Here is a 15,801-nt window from a genome sequence, read left to right as displayed (position 1 = left end):
GTTTCATAAGCCATTTCACACTCATTAAAAACAACATCATGACTTATAATGCATATTCTGTTTCCTAACTCTAGACACCACAATCTGTACCCCTTAACACCTTGAGGATATCCTAAAAACATACACTTGATAGCTCTAGGTTCCAATTTGTCTTGCCTTATGTGAGCATAAGCAACACATCCAAACACCCTGAGTCTATCATAACTTGGAGAATGTCCTGACCATACCTCTTCTGATGTCTTCATGTTTATAGTTGTTGAGGGGCACCTGTTGATTAAGTAACAAGCAGTCATGGCTGCTTCAGCCCAGAAAGATTTTTACAAATTAGCACTCAGCAACATACACCTCATTCTCTCAACAATGGTTATGTTAAATCTCTCAGCCAAACCATTTTGTTGAGGTGTTTTTACTACTGTCTTGTGCCTTGCTATTCCAGCCTTCCTATAGTAGTTAGTGAAAAAATATGAACAAAATTCAAGTCCATTATCTGTCCTAAATCTTTTAATCTTTTTTCCTATTTGGTTTTCTATCAATGTTTTCCAGTTTTTAAAACTATCATGCACCTCATATTTAGTTTTCAAAATGAAGATCCATAACTTCCTAGAATAGTCATCTACCATTGATAGAAAATACCTGGCACCTGAATGAGATGGAGTTCGAGATGGACCCCATAAATCAACATGGATGTAGTACAAAATACCTTTAGTTCTCTATTGTTCAATACCAAACTTGACCCTGTAAGCTTTGCCATAAACACAGTGTTCACAAAAGTCAAGTTTCTCCACCTTATCTCCACAAAGCAGGTTCTGTTTTTCCAGTTCAATCAACCCCCTCTCACTCACATGTCCTAACCTTTTGTGCCATAGTTCAATCTTTGACAACCTTTTGATAGGAACTACAGCAGCTAATTCCATTACCACTTCTCCCATTAGAGAATGCAAGCCATTCTTTTGCATCCCTTTCATGAATATCATGGATCCCTTTAGAACCTTTAGAACTTCATTCTCCCCTTTGAACACATAGCCTTTTTTGTCAAACTCACTCAGAGAAATCAAATTTCTCTTCAAATCTGGGACAAGCCTTACATTATTGATGACTCTCTCAACACCATCATAAAGCTTGAACCTCAGACCTAATTCCGATGATCTTACAGGACTTGTAGTTTCCAAGTAAAACTGAACCACCAACTTGTTCATCAAGCTCCTCAAACCAAGACTTGTTTAAGGTCATATGGAATGAACACCCAGAGTCCAAGATCCATTCTATCTTAGCGTTTTCATGAGACACCATTAAAGCCTCAGCTGACTCATAACCATCTTCAACTAGAGCAACATTTCCAGGTTCTTTAGATCGATCTTTCCTATTTCCTTTCTGTCTATCAGGAAAAAATCTTCGAGTATGGCCTTCTCTTTTACAATGGTAACATCTAATGTTTGGTACATTAGATCCAAATTGAGTTTGTGACTTGAATCTTTTCCCTTCTATCTTATTATCCTTCTTATACTGTCTTCCACGAACTATGAGTCCTTCCCCATGTACAGAAGGCCTTTGTTCATTTCTTTCATTTAATTCCTTAGAGTTCAAGGCTAATTGGACTTCAACAAGAGTGAGAGAATCTATTCCACAGAGAAGTGTTTCTTTGAAATGAGCAAAGGTCTTAGGTAGAGCACACAATAACAGTAATGCTTGATCTTCATCCTCAATAGTAACATCAATGTTTTCAAGATCAAGAATCAATTTATTAAAGACATCTAACTGTCCTTCTGCCATTTTATTTTCTTGCATCTTAAATGAATACAATGCTTGCTTAAGGTAAAGGCGATTTACCAGAGATTTGGTCATATACAAGTCTTCAAGCTTTGACTAAATTCTAGCTGCAGTATTTTCTTTGGAGACTTGTCAAAGCAATTTGTCTCCCAGACTCAAGATGATGCCACTATGTGCTTTTTCGAGCAAGATCTTTTTGTCTTTACCTTCCATCTTCACATCAAGATTGGTTTCACCATTCAAAGCATCTTTGAGACCTTGATGCACAAGAAGAGCCCTCATCTTTAATCTCCAAAGACCGAAATCATTCTGTCCTGTGAATTTCTCAACTTCATACTTTGTAGATGCCATGGCTGATCATCCCACGTTCACCACACCAATTTGTTGTGCAAAGTATCACAGAAATGATACATAGAAAAATCAGAAGTTCTTTCTTAGGATGAGTTTCAAATTACAAAGAGTTTTTCTAGAGAGAATTGAAAATAATCACTCTCAATCTAAATAGTAGTTGAGCTATTTATACTAGTTTTTACAAATGGACAACTCACTAATTTTAGTATTTTGTTACAACTGTTTTAACTACCAGCTTAGTTTGTTAGTTATGTGGACCAACTTATCAACACTAAGTTTGGGGATGCACTGGAAATTCTGTCTGGGAAATTGGGATCACTGTCGTTAGCTTGAAGTTGATAAGCTACAGATGCAGGTTATGTCAATAGTTTTCCTGTTTTGTTATGGTTTAACTTTTGAATTTCATTTTAGTTGTTTGGAGTATAAATGGCCATCCAGTTAAATTAAAGGGATATTGGTACATGGGTGTTGCTCATTGGTTGATGTGGTGAAACTCATGATCAAGTAATAAAGTAAATTTGTATGTTCCAACTTCTGAGTTTAATGGAAAAGGTTCCATTGAGGGGATATTGGTACATGGGTGTTCCAACTTTTAAGGTGAAAGTCATGATCAAGTAATAAAGTAAATTAATGGGATATTGGTACATGGGTGTTACATGTTTGATTGTAAAATCATCCTGTGGGACAACACAAAACAAGTGGTATAGGACAAGACAAAATGATAAAAACTTGTTACTTGCTAAACCATAGAACAACTTTTTGTCCATAAAAAATACAGTTGAAAAGTGAAACTTATATTATATTTCCTCTTCAACTGCATAGTGCTACCCTCTTCCCAAAATGTAACCACTCTTTGATAGTTACTTTCTTCATGCGTGCACAGACGTAATCACATGTTATATATAGGATTAAAAGTTGTTTCTGTAATTTGCAAAATTGTCCTGTACTATTCTCATTGTGCTGTACCTTGGTATGTATCAAATGCACCCTATCGTTCACTATTGAAAGTGCATATTTTTGAAGGAGTGTAGAAAAAAATGTGCAGCTGTTAATTAAACAGACACATTGCATACATATCAGGGCTTAAAGAAAGCTTTGGTATATGTACAAAACTGCAAAATGTCATTAGAATTAATCCTATAAAGTAGTAGTGTCCAATGGAATATTTGACTGTAGAGGCAGCTTTGAACTTCCAAATCACATAAAATATAGAAGTGTGCTCTACTAGAAAACACATCATAAGAATTAGTCTATCATACCCATTTGGGTGTGTTAAAAGATAAATTAATTAAATCAAGCAAAAGGAAGATTTAATTTTCTGAGGTAGAATTCTTTTTGTGGTTTCATGTGGTGGTCTTCACATAATTTGTTTCATGTTTTTCCCCTGTTTAACCTGCATGACCTGCAGAGGAATTGGAAAACTCATGTTTTTCTGTGTGATTCTACTTCTCTCTTATCCTCTTCTTTCCTTCTAATTCCAATATTGTTATTGTTTGATTAAATATAAAAAATAACAGGAATTCAGATCATTATTCATATTTTCTTATTTGACTTTTCATATCAACCTTTATACTTTGACTTTAAGTGGACAGGGGAGACTTCTGGCTCAGGCAGGTGACTACACTGCTGCTGCTGATATCTTTAACAAAATTCTAGAGTAATGGTTTGCCTGGGATATGCCAACTTCTTGTTTGGACAAAAAAATTCCAAATGTTAGATGTGTGGAAATGTGCTAAAAATTGAATTTTGGAATTAAGCTTTTTATGATTATAGATATTCCTGCTACCTTTTGTTTTTGGTAATTCTGTGCTTTTGTATAGGTAAATGTTTAACTTCAGCCAGGTCTTTACGATTAAACTTACGGACTACTAGGAAGGCAGGGTCTGAATTGCTTGATGCATATGGTACCTAGGCTATAGAAGTCCCAAAGCTTGAATGTTGTCCACGATTAAACTTATTATATCACTATTTGTGAAGCACACTTTATTTACGATTAAACTTATTATATCACTATTTGTGAAGCACACTTTATTACTATTTTTTCTATTTCCATTATCTTAATTTTCCATTATAGTACAAATAAATCAGAAACTGTGATGCACATAAATGTGCTAACTGATGTTTTTGTCCTTCAATCTCAATTGCTTTTTGTTTTTTTTTTTTTCTGGCTTTCTAATTGTTCTTTACGCTTCTTTCTTTATCTGGTTTTATTAACCATGCTATGCTGTACTATACGATCTAACTTATAAACTGGCAGTTTATAAATTAAGTTGTACCCTTCTCTATATATTTCCCTATTGAGTTATGAAGTGATTTTTGACTTGTTTGTTTTCTGAATTAAACTCATTCATAGTTTTCTTTTTGCATGTCTTATACTTTTGTTCCCCAACTTTTTCTACCATTGATATTGTTTCATCATTTGGCAGTCCAGATGACTGGGAGAGTTTCCTTCATTACCTAGGTTGTTTGCTAGAAGATGACAGCATTTGGTGTGATGAGGTTGTTAATGATCCAGTTCATCCCCCAAAGCTTGTCAATTTGAAAGTCACACACTTGACACGTGAACACGTGAACGTTTAGTGTATGGCAGCCTTTATTTATGACAGTTATTTATGCATAGAGGGACCATTAATTATTTGCACAGAACTTGATTCTTGTATAATTACAAACTACTATATAAATGCAGCTTGACAGTCAAATATCAATTGCAATTGCATGAAATGGAATACACCTGTAATGCCAAGAGAAAAGGAAAACATTACAAATGAGCCATGAACAGTACCTGAGGATGGATAAGGTTTTGAGGATTCTATCTGCTGTCCAGAAGATCCATGAAAAGAGTAGCTCAAAAAAATTTGAATTATTTGTAGATAAGAGAGTCCTCTGTGGTTCCAAGTCCAAGTTCACTATTTCGATTGCGTCCCCAACTTCAATTGTAGGTGAAAAATGATACAACAATAGTTTAAGTAAAAAAGGTACTAAATAATATTAGAACTAAACATTGAGAAATTTTGGAGATGATAGTGTCAGTAGTAATGCAGGACATGACAAGTTTAAAGGAAAGGAACAAAAGTTTTCTGCCACGTAGAGAAGAGACATATACAATGCAATATGCCACATAGGAAATCAGAATGAAAAAAACTTTTTTTGAACTACTGAAACATAAGACCTGTAACCAGAACCTACATCTAACACTATGTTGCAAAGAACTAATGTATAACTACCTTTTAGCCTTCCAGAAGAAACAAAAGATTTTAATATTGCTTTATCTAAAACAGAATGTTAAATTAGAAGGGGTATCCAGGATATATAAGAGTTAAACTATACTACATGCATGAACCATGGCCAAGGTAGCTGAGGCAATCCATAAAAGGAGAACTTGGGTATGAAATGCTTTAACAGTTACTTTAGTAAGAAAAGATTGAACTCAGCAAGGGCGTGTCTCAAAAATGAAATGGACATCATAAAGCTACAAAGATGGGGCCAAACAATCAGCATGAGCTACAAAGTGACTCTCTGCGAATAGCTATTAGGCTATTAGTGCATGAAAAAAAGGTCGAAGTAGACAAAAAGACAAATAACACAAACCTCAGCACGAGGCTGTCCATGGTAACTGCTCTCATATGACTGTCCCCACAGCCAATATGTTGTATCATTAGACCCTGTAATGCTTTAATGGGATGAGGAATGAGGAATGAGGAAGTCACTATGATCACCATTACCCAACCTAAAGTCACTCACCCCTAGAAAGCCATAATAAGATCTGCTTGAGAACATAAAACATATCCGAAGATACATGTACGTGCATAACAATATAAGCATTACCACTTCACCAAGAAGCACCATATTTGGACTGATCTCATTCCATTAATGTAAATCCTGCATCACAGAAGCCTAAGTATTGTTATAAATAATTAAAAAAAACTTATTAAGAATAGATCTTCTATTAAAAGAATCTTCAAGAAGAATGATAAGGTTGTGATGAAGCTTCCTAACCATGTTCCCATTGCATACGCCTGTGTAGGCAAATTGCCCCCTACGGGGCACTTTAAAAACTTTTTCTTCAGATGGGGTTATTTGTAAACATTTTCCGCCAGGGGGCTGTTTTGCACGTAAATTGCATGCAAGCCCCAAGCAAACCGGCAGTCAAACTGGCAAGTTCGCTGGCAGTGAAGAAGCCGCCATCCCCATTGGCGATTTCGCCATGCATGGGGGAACCGCCAGTCAAACTGGCGGTGGCAGGAGAGGGCAGCTAGTTGCAGGGCTACGTGCAGGAGTGCAGGTTAACGTTGCAGGGACGCAGGAATCGCCATTGGTGCTGGCGAGATGCAGGAAGAACTCGCCAGTTTGACTGGCGAGTTGAAGTTCAATTTTTTTTTTTATAAAACGCAACATATGTGGCTCCCGTATGCATGCATTCCTTTCTTCTGTTTGTATCTCCCTCACTGCATTCGTTTCTTCTCATATTCCTGCTTCCATTGCATTCTTTCTTCTCTTGGTACTACATGTTCTTGTAAGTATTGTGTTAACTGAAAATTTTAAATTTTTGTGTTATATATATGTTAAGTTAAGTTTAATTGATATTTCAATTTTAATTGAGAAATTTTTTATGTGTTCTAGGTGAAGTTTTGAATCCTATTTGCGCTGTCCTACACTACACTGTGTGGTTGCTATTCTTCATACGTGCTTTGGGTTGCTATTCTTAATACGCGCTTCGGGTAAGTTAATTTTTTTTAATGCTGTTTGCCCTATACTTTTCTGTTATATATACATGGGTTAAAATAATTTCAGTTGACATATTAATATTATTTAGGTTAGGTTAGGTTTATGTTAGGTTAGTTTTAGTTGATTTATTAATATTATTTTAAGAATATTAGTTAGGTTAGTATACATATGTTAAGTTAGTATTAATTGTGCTTTCGGTTAGTTTTTGATAATATTATTTTGTTTAGATTTTATAAATTAGTATGGTATTATTTATTTTATATATGTGTAGATGTTGATTAGTATACAAATGTTACATTTGTTTAGTTTAGGTGGTAATTTCAAAATTTAAGTAGTACCTTAAAATAAGAAAATGATTTGTGTTATATGTGTATTTTATAATTTTAGTTGGTATCTAATTATTTGTGTTATACGGTACATTAGTTGTAGTTAATTTGTTAATATGAATTTGTTGAAGTTTTTTAAATTGGTATGTTATTATAATTTGGTTTAGATTTTTTAGATTTGTATGGTATTATTTATGTTATATATATGATATGTTAGGTTTAGTTAGAATGTTAATATTATTTAGTTTACTTTTTTTTATTGGAATATATGATACGTTGTTAATTATATATATTTAAATTTTTGTTTCCATAGTATTTTTTGGATTTATTTTAATTTATTTGTGTAATATATGTAATTTAATTTAAATTTTATTAATCGGAAAAAAATGGTAATATATTTAAATTTTTGTATGTATTTAAATTTTTAATTTTGTTATTTGTATGGTATTTTAGTTAGTATTTTATGTTTTTTATGTAATATAATTTATAATTTAGTTAGAATATTAACATTATTTAGTTTCCTTATTTTTTTATTGGAATATATGATACGTTGTTAATTATATATATATTTTTAAATTTTTGTTTCCATAGTATTTTTTTTTTTTTTTTTTTTTTTTTTTTTTTTTTTTTTTTTTTTTTTTTTTTTTTTTTTTTTTTTTTTTTTTTTTTTTTTTTTTTTTTTTTTTTTTTTTTTTTTTTTTTTTTTTTTTTTTTTTTTTTTTTTTTTTTTTTTTTTTTTTTTTTTTTGTTTCCATAGTATTTTTTGTATTTATTTTAATTTATTTGTGTAATATATGTAATTTAATTTAAAATTTATTAATTGGAAAAAAGTTGGTAATTTATTTAAATTTCTGTATGTATTTAAACTCGGTGACTTCATTGTCTGTATCAGATATACCGTCAACATTGTCATCTTCGTCTAAAGACTCTTCAACGTATGAGTTAGACACAAGATAATCATCATCATCATCTTCGTCAAGATGTAAATTGCTCATATTTGTTGGCGGTTGTGTCTCATCATTAGATAAATAATTTTCACATGATGTAAGCGAATTTGCATAATGAAACATTGAACCACCAGTCACATCCTTTTCTATGTACAATTCTAGAACTGACATTTCTTGTTGTTGTTTAAAACTTTCCAGCATCGTTTCAACGTCTTCGTCATCACAAATTTGCAAGGCAATATATTTTCCTGACACTAAAAATCTACAACTGATAGCAGAAATAATTTCATTATTTTGTAACTTTACCTTGTCTCCAATTTTTTTTCTTCAAAGCATTGAAACTAATTCCATGTTTAATCTGAATCACTTTTTTACTACCTTCAAATATTACACCATCATTATCTTCATATACCCGTCCATTGAAATACAACACTGTTATAACCGAATTCATCGTGTACCTACAAAAATAATATTTTAATTAATTACTCATAATAAATTCAAAATAGTAAAATGTAATCACAAAAAGTCTCTTTAACACAATTTGACATTAAAACTTTATTCTACAAAAAAATTATTAACTTTAAATATTTTTTATGGTAAACACTTAAAAAAATAAACGATTCCAAGGTAGTAATTTTAAAGCCCAAATAAACCATAAACAAAGTTAGTATTATTTATAAATAATTCATTTTCACAATAATAACTTCAACATACGTGCTTCAAATAAATATAATGGAAAAAAATTATTTTTAAATACTGTTCAAGTTGAATGCTCATAAATTTTTAACACACACCAACAAATCATGAACATCAACCTTATCTAATTAAAAAATTACTATAACTTTATATTAAAATAAATTTCCACACTCAAAATACTTACTTCAAATAATTATGATGTTACAAATTTTTTTACTTTCACACACTTTTGACAATACACGCTTGATCAATTTTTAACACACTAACAAAGTATCAACACCAACCTAATCTAATTAAAAATATACTAAAAATTTCATATTTACCAAATTTTTTCGGGACTCAAATATTTTCTTTAAAAAAATATCATGACAAATTTCTTCTATTTTATACACACAAACAAGCATATAAAATATAAAACTAATTTAATTAAAAAATTATTAAAAACTATAAATTCAAACTGCTCTAAAAAATTACTTAAAAATAATTTATAATACAAATTATTTGACTAAAAATTACGAACCTCATTCAGAACACTCAAGAAGCAAATTTCAAACCGTATGCGGACAAATTTAAATCTCAAGAACACTCACAATTTTTTAAAGCTTAAATCTAGTTTTTAAATCTACTTTTGAACACACACCAACACTGAAGTAATTTAATTAAAAATTTGATGACAAATTTCTTATATTTTATACACAAACAACCATATAAAATATAAAAATAATTTAATTAAAAATTTCATAAAAACTATACATTCAAACTTTTCCAAAAAATTACTTAAAAAAATTATAATACAAAGCACGTATGAAGAATAGCAATCACACAGTATAAAATATAAAACTAATTTAATTAAAATTATAAAACTAATTTAATTAAAAAATTAATAAAAACTATACATTCAAACTGCTATAAAAAATGACTTAAAAAAAATTATACTACAAATTATTCCTACGAACCTGATTTAGATATTGAAGCTTTAAGAAGCAAATTTGAATAAACCCTAAACACTCACAGTTTTGAAAACTCAAACTTACTTGTGAACACACAACAACACTGAAACAATTTTCGCGTATATAAAGGTCCTAAATCGCCATCTGGAATGACTATTCCTTCTGCCCTAACTCGCCAGTGGGAGTTGCAACTTGCCCTTAACTCGCCAATGGCAGTTGCAACTTCCCTTTCTCTGAAAAAGCTACCCTACTTGAGAAAGCACATGAAAAAAGCCTGTACGCGCCTGAAAAAAGCCTGCTTTTCAGCAACTTGGAAATCACCAGTTTGACTGGCGGTTCCCATGGATACCGATATCGCCAATAGTGTTGGCAGTTCCTTCTAAAACACCAAACTCGCCAGTTCCACTGGCGGTTTGCGTGTCACCTGCATGCACTTTATGTAAAAAACAACCCCCTGCCGGAATTAGTTTCAAAACTACCCCAGATGGGGAATTAGTTTATAAAAGTACCCCATCTGGGGAAATTTGCCCGCCTGTGTAAGAGTCAACTTTTTGGATTCAATATGAACAAAACATGCACAAAACTATATGGTTTATAAGTAAAAGGGAACAAGGGCTTAACCATTTTACCAGTAAAAGTGGTCATCTTCCACATTTATCCAGGCATGATTACTCCTATAGTTGTCAAAAGTTCCTAAACAGAATCAAGAACCTAAACAAAATTAAGAACCTACACAACAACCATAGCTATTGTTCCAATAATATCTGAAAACCCTATCGCAGAGAAGAATTTTTGCTTTCTTGTGAATGTGACACAAAATCTAATAATCTCACTTTTGTTTTTTTTTGTACTATACCAGAATATTGTCAAATTTAAGAAAAAACACTTAACCTATACATATGAATCTATCGAATAAATGAGTCTTTCCAAACAAACAATTCAAGATTCAATACATTGATTAATGCAAATTATATATATTAATAGTTGTATTGAATCTCAAACGAGAAACTAAGATTCACCCGCAATGCACATAACTGCTTATATAAAACAATAGTCATATATTAACAACCATGAAATAATCACAGGTGTGGGAGAAACAATTAAAACAATACTTTACTTCCTAAGTTTCAATAAAAAAAAGTCGCACCTACAACTAAAACCAATTGTTAAATATTGAAGACTAATTAAGGTAAAAAAAATGTAAATAAACTTTTGTTTGCCTTTAATTGTGTAAAGCCAAGCCAAAATAGTGACAAAAAAGAAAACAAAACAACAAGCATTTAAGTGAAACAATGCCATATAAACATGTCATGTGACTACAAACTCGATGATTTTGATATCAAGTACAGAGTTAGAGAATGAAATGAGCCAAATCCTTTTATTTTGGGTTTTTCCTAGATCCTTTTATTTTTCAATTTTTGGGAGGGATCAAGTATGCAACACTATTTACAGGTGTGCTTAGTAAACTAGTATCATGTGTAATTGGCTTGGAATTATTTTAATTTTCAATAAGTGCTTCTAATGCAGTTATCGTAACACCGGCTATGGGATAGTTCCTTTGTTTATGTGGGAGAATTGTGTATTGCAAGCTATTATTTAGTATCAAAAGGTTGTCCGGTCATGACAGGGAATGTGCATACAAAAGACACTTGAGCAATAAGTTGTTGTCCAAAGGATAATGCACTTTACAAAGCAAAAATCATACATATCCTCTGAAGTTTGTTTGGTCTTTGTAGGGGGTGTTTGATTGGTGGATTGTGTAACAGACCATACAAACGTTGTCGTTAGCATAGATTGCAACTGGGAATCTTCTTTTATCACCATTGTGCATTGATTATTGATCAATATGTATTTAAGCTTTTATTCATGCATGTTGAACCAGCGTTTTGGTTTGCCTGGCTAGGTTAGCAATCATGATACAAATTGGTTTAGGGGGAACAATGTAAGGGAACTTTTATTGGAAGAAATCATGTGTGACGTGACCAAAGATTCTTTCAACCAACGCAAATCCTACAGTATTCCTTTAAACCCTAACCAGATTCACCAAAACTCATTTCCTAAAAATAGGGGAAAATGAACTAAACAAATTTTAACTTTGAGACCATTTAAGCCACTTGGGAATTTCAACCAATAAAAAAGAGTTTTTTTTACCCTGACTTTAACCTGTTTAACTGAAATTATCCAACTCATGTTATTGGTAAAGAAAAAACTCACATTAGGGTTATGTATGACCAACGTTATATCTCACACCCTAATTTGGACTACAAAATCTTAACATCGGTGTCCGGCTTTTTGAGTTGATTTGGTAGCAATGTTTTACAAAAGACAATTTTGAGCATTATGTAATATAAACCAGTGTTGGCCTTTTACAAACCCTAAAACTACTTCTTATTTTTCCTTGTGTATTTATTTCAATTAGACAGATTCACAAAATTCTTGAAATTGTTTTGTGATTTTTGATGTGTAACTAACGCGTTATAAAGCAACTGCATCTGCCAAGGAGAAGGAAGGATTGGGCTAATTGAAGCATCATAGCTTTTGCTTTAGGCCTTCTTAGCTTAGCCCCATAGATGTCTAACAGAAAGAAGGGTGACAATAACCAAAGCAGAAAGAGGAAAAAGGAAATAGAAAATTAAGAACAATGGAGGCTGACTTGACAGTTGTATGAACAACTCCTCTATAATGTGAGAAGTGATGATTGATTGATATGCATATGTTCAAACATCTACCAAAGTCATTCCAATGGAAGATGTGGCCTTTTATTAATATAATTAAAAAAATTATGGGCAACATACACATACTGTGATTTTTAATGAACCCACTATGCCACTAGGCTTCATGTAGAAAGCCTCTTACCCACCATTAGTGCCCAACCAAATTAAGGCAAAGCCCCAAAGACCGGATGATGTGTGTCCTCTTGAAGCATGCAGTAGTTGTTCTTGCGTAATTCTCCCACAATGTTGTTGTTTTATATATTCATGCGAGTCTTTCACAAGAAACATGCTAATTATGTCTTGTGTCTCCTTCCCACTTCCTAAAGCTTAGTTTAATTTATATGTGCTTCTTTACATAGGACTTGTGGAAGAACTTTTCCTGTGTAGATACTGCTAGACAGGTTCTCTTTTTTGCCATACTTCCCACCCCTTCTTCCCTGTTTATTGTAGGTTTGCTGATATCAGCAATATGATACTGGGGAATTTGAAGTCAATCTATTTTTATTCATCCATTTTCTAGTATTTAGTAAAATTTTATAATTTCTAGTGAAGCTAACCCTGATTTTTGCAAAATAGGTGGTCAAGTTGAAAGCATTTTCTAAATTTGAGAACACTTTAGAAGCTCTAGAGGCAGCTACTTTACTTATTGATGGAAAAGCTAGCAAGGGTCTCCGCAAGTTCCTGCGCGTTTATTGTGAAAATGAAACACTAGGTGTGGCAGATTCAAAGCTTGGTGGGTCACTTAAGTTTCCCTTATAAACCTATGATATGACAGTTTACATTCCACTTATCTAATAGCTAACTTGATTATTTATTTTGTTGATCCTTTCAGAAAATTGACTGTATTCACAACAATGCAATTATGAATTTGATGAGAGGTGTTAGAAATCAGTTAACTGAACTCATATCTGGTCTACCTGTTCAAGACATGGCCCCAATGAGTTTGGGTTTATCTCACAGCTTATCCAGATACAAATTGAAGTTTACTAGAGAGAAGGTGTATTTTCTGTTGACTCCTTGGTATTATAAAGCATTGATGTTATCATAGTACTCTTATTCTAAGTATATTGACGTCACTGTAGATTTTTTTTATGTTGAGGTCTATATTCTACTCTGCTATTCACCAAAGAAATTCTCCCAAAATTTGTTCATTGATTGATATGAATAAAGATATCAAGGTATTATTCCAAAGGTGGTGTAATGAATTTGATTTTTGTAAATCACATCATCTGAGGAAAGTAACATACTTAGAGTAAGAGTAATTGTTTGTTTTAACTTGTTAGTAGTTGTCATTTTTTATCTTGAATGTGAATTCCAATAATTTGGCCTTCTATTTCAATTTAAACTCTTTTAGATCATGCTTTTTATGAGCAAAGTATGTTCCATATGGGACTTTTATCATTGCCACAATAATTATATTGCCATATCAGTTATCTAGATTTCATAGTTTGTCTCATACGTTGTTTCCCATTGAAGACCAGTATTTTTTGTATGTTCATATCTTTAGGAGGTTTATCTGGCTACTTTTTTTTGCATGTCTAAATAATTGATACCAAAGTAGCAGTTTAAGCATTTAACTATACACAATTGTTTAGAGTAGGAATAGGATGAATCTTCGAGCATTCATAGGTGGACCTTACAAGCAAGATTGTATCTATTATTCATATTTATAAATCACTGAATTTGATATGATTTAGTTTTGTAATGGAAATTTTGACCAATGAAATGATTGTTCATTGTTTTTTCTCTCCCAGTTTTCGTTAATATTTTTAATAACTATTTCGTGACTTTAAGATGTTTTTTAGGTGGATACCATGATTGTCCAGGCCATTGATTTACTAGATGATCTTGGTAAAGAGTTGAATACCTATGCCATGAGGGTTCTAGAATGGTATGGTTGGCATTTTCCTGAGCTTACTAAAATAATACAGGATAACATCCTATATGCCAGGGCAGTCAAGTTGATGGGTGATTGTGTTAATGCAGCTAGCATGCTACTCCCAAGTATGGTCTTATATACCATGCTTCCTTGATTGGTCAGGCAGCTCAAAAGTTCAAGGGAAAAATTTCTCGGTCACTTGCAGCAAAGACGGCATTGGCTATTAGGTGTGATGCTCTTGGAGATAGCCAAGATAACACCATTGGATTGGAGAACAGAGCTAAGGTACTTGTTATATTTTGTATAGTTATAATCTTGGCTTCCTTCTTTTTTCTTTCAGACTTTTAACCAGTTTTAGTGCAGCTTGAAGCACGATTGAGGAACCTTGAAGGCAAAGAGTTGGGTCGTTTTGCTGGGTCTGCCAAGGGAAAGCCCAAGATAGAAGCATATGACAAGGACCAAAAGAAAGGAGCTGGATGACTGATAACCCCAGCCAAGGTTTGTTTCTTTCTCCTTTTGGCACTGTTAAATAATTTAATTTTACCTTCTGTCTGTTCTGATTAGTATTTTTCTTGCAGACATATAATCCTTCAACTGATTCAGTTATCAGGCAAATGGTTGATTCTGCTATGGATGAAGAAGCATAAGAGCCATTGTGCTAATAGAAACAAAGAAAAGAAGGAAAAGAAGGACAAAAATGAAGAGGATGCAACTATGCAAGCTGATGGTGAGGAACCAGAACCTGAAGTAGCGAAAAAAGATAAGAAGAAAAGGAAGGAAACTAAGGGTGCTGAGTTGCAGAATGGGAATGACAAAAATGACGATAGTGCCCCAAAGGTTAACAAATGTTAAGTTTATTGTATATATGGTATTGGCTATTCTTTCTTACTATAACTTTCATTTCATTACCTCTTTATTCCAAACACACATATACCAGAGAACCTCCTTCATAACTAACAAGTTTAATTAATAATTTAATACTCAACATTTTAGAGACTAATTGGTTTCAGCTTTCAAAATGGTCACAACGGGTTCAAAAATACAAGCAGTTCTTAACTTCAGCTTACGATTGAGTACAACGACTTTAAACTATACACAATATCAACTCCTGCACAAGTAAATAAATATTACTTAAACAGAAAGGCTTTGTAGTTTGTTCGTGCCAAACCAAACTTAAAATGGGTAGTACTGATGTAAGCTCCATTGGAGCTTGTAGGCCTAGGATCTTCTTCATCAATGGATTCATTTACTTCTTGGAAGATGAATGGCAGCGGGATGGAGAAGGAAGAGAGAGAGAGGAGACCCCACTTCAAGGAGAAGATGATTCTAGAAGAAGCTCACCACCATAGGAGGCCATGGATAAGAACTTGGAGGAAGAAGGAGTGAACGAAGGGAGAGGAAGAGAAGAGCACGAAATTTTATACTCTAAAAGAGCTTTGAAATCTG

General features: G+C 32.7%; 1 pseudogene; it reads left to right on the top strand.

Annotated features, from left to right (window-relative positions):
- Positions 1-5,595: 5,595 nt before the first annotated feature.
- Positions 5,596-15,219, top strand: LOC114383988 (annotated as a pseudogene).
- The last annotated feature ends 582 nt before the right edge of the window (positions 15,220-15,801 follow it).

The sequence above is a fragment of the Glycine soja genome, chromosome 14 (genome assembly GCF_004193775.1).
Source record: "Glycine soja cultivar W05 chromosome 14, ASM419377v2, whole genome shotgun sequence".
NCBI lineage: Eukaryota > Viridiplantae > Streptophyta > Magnoliopsida > Fabales > Fabaceae > Glycine > Glycine soja.
This window is presented reverse-complemented; position numbering and strand designations above follow the sequence as displayed.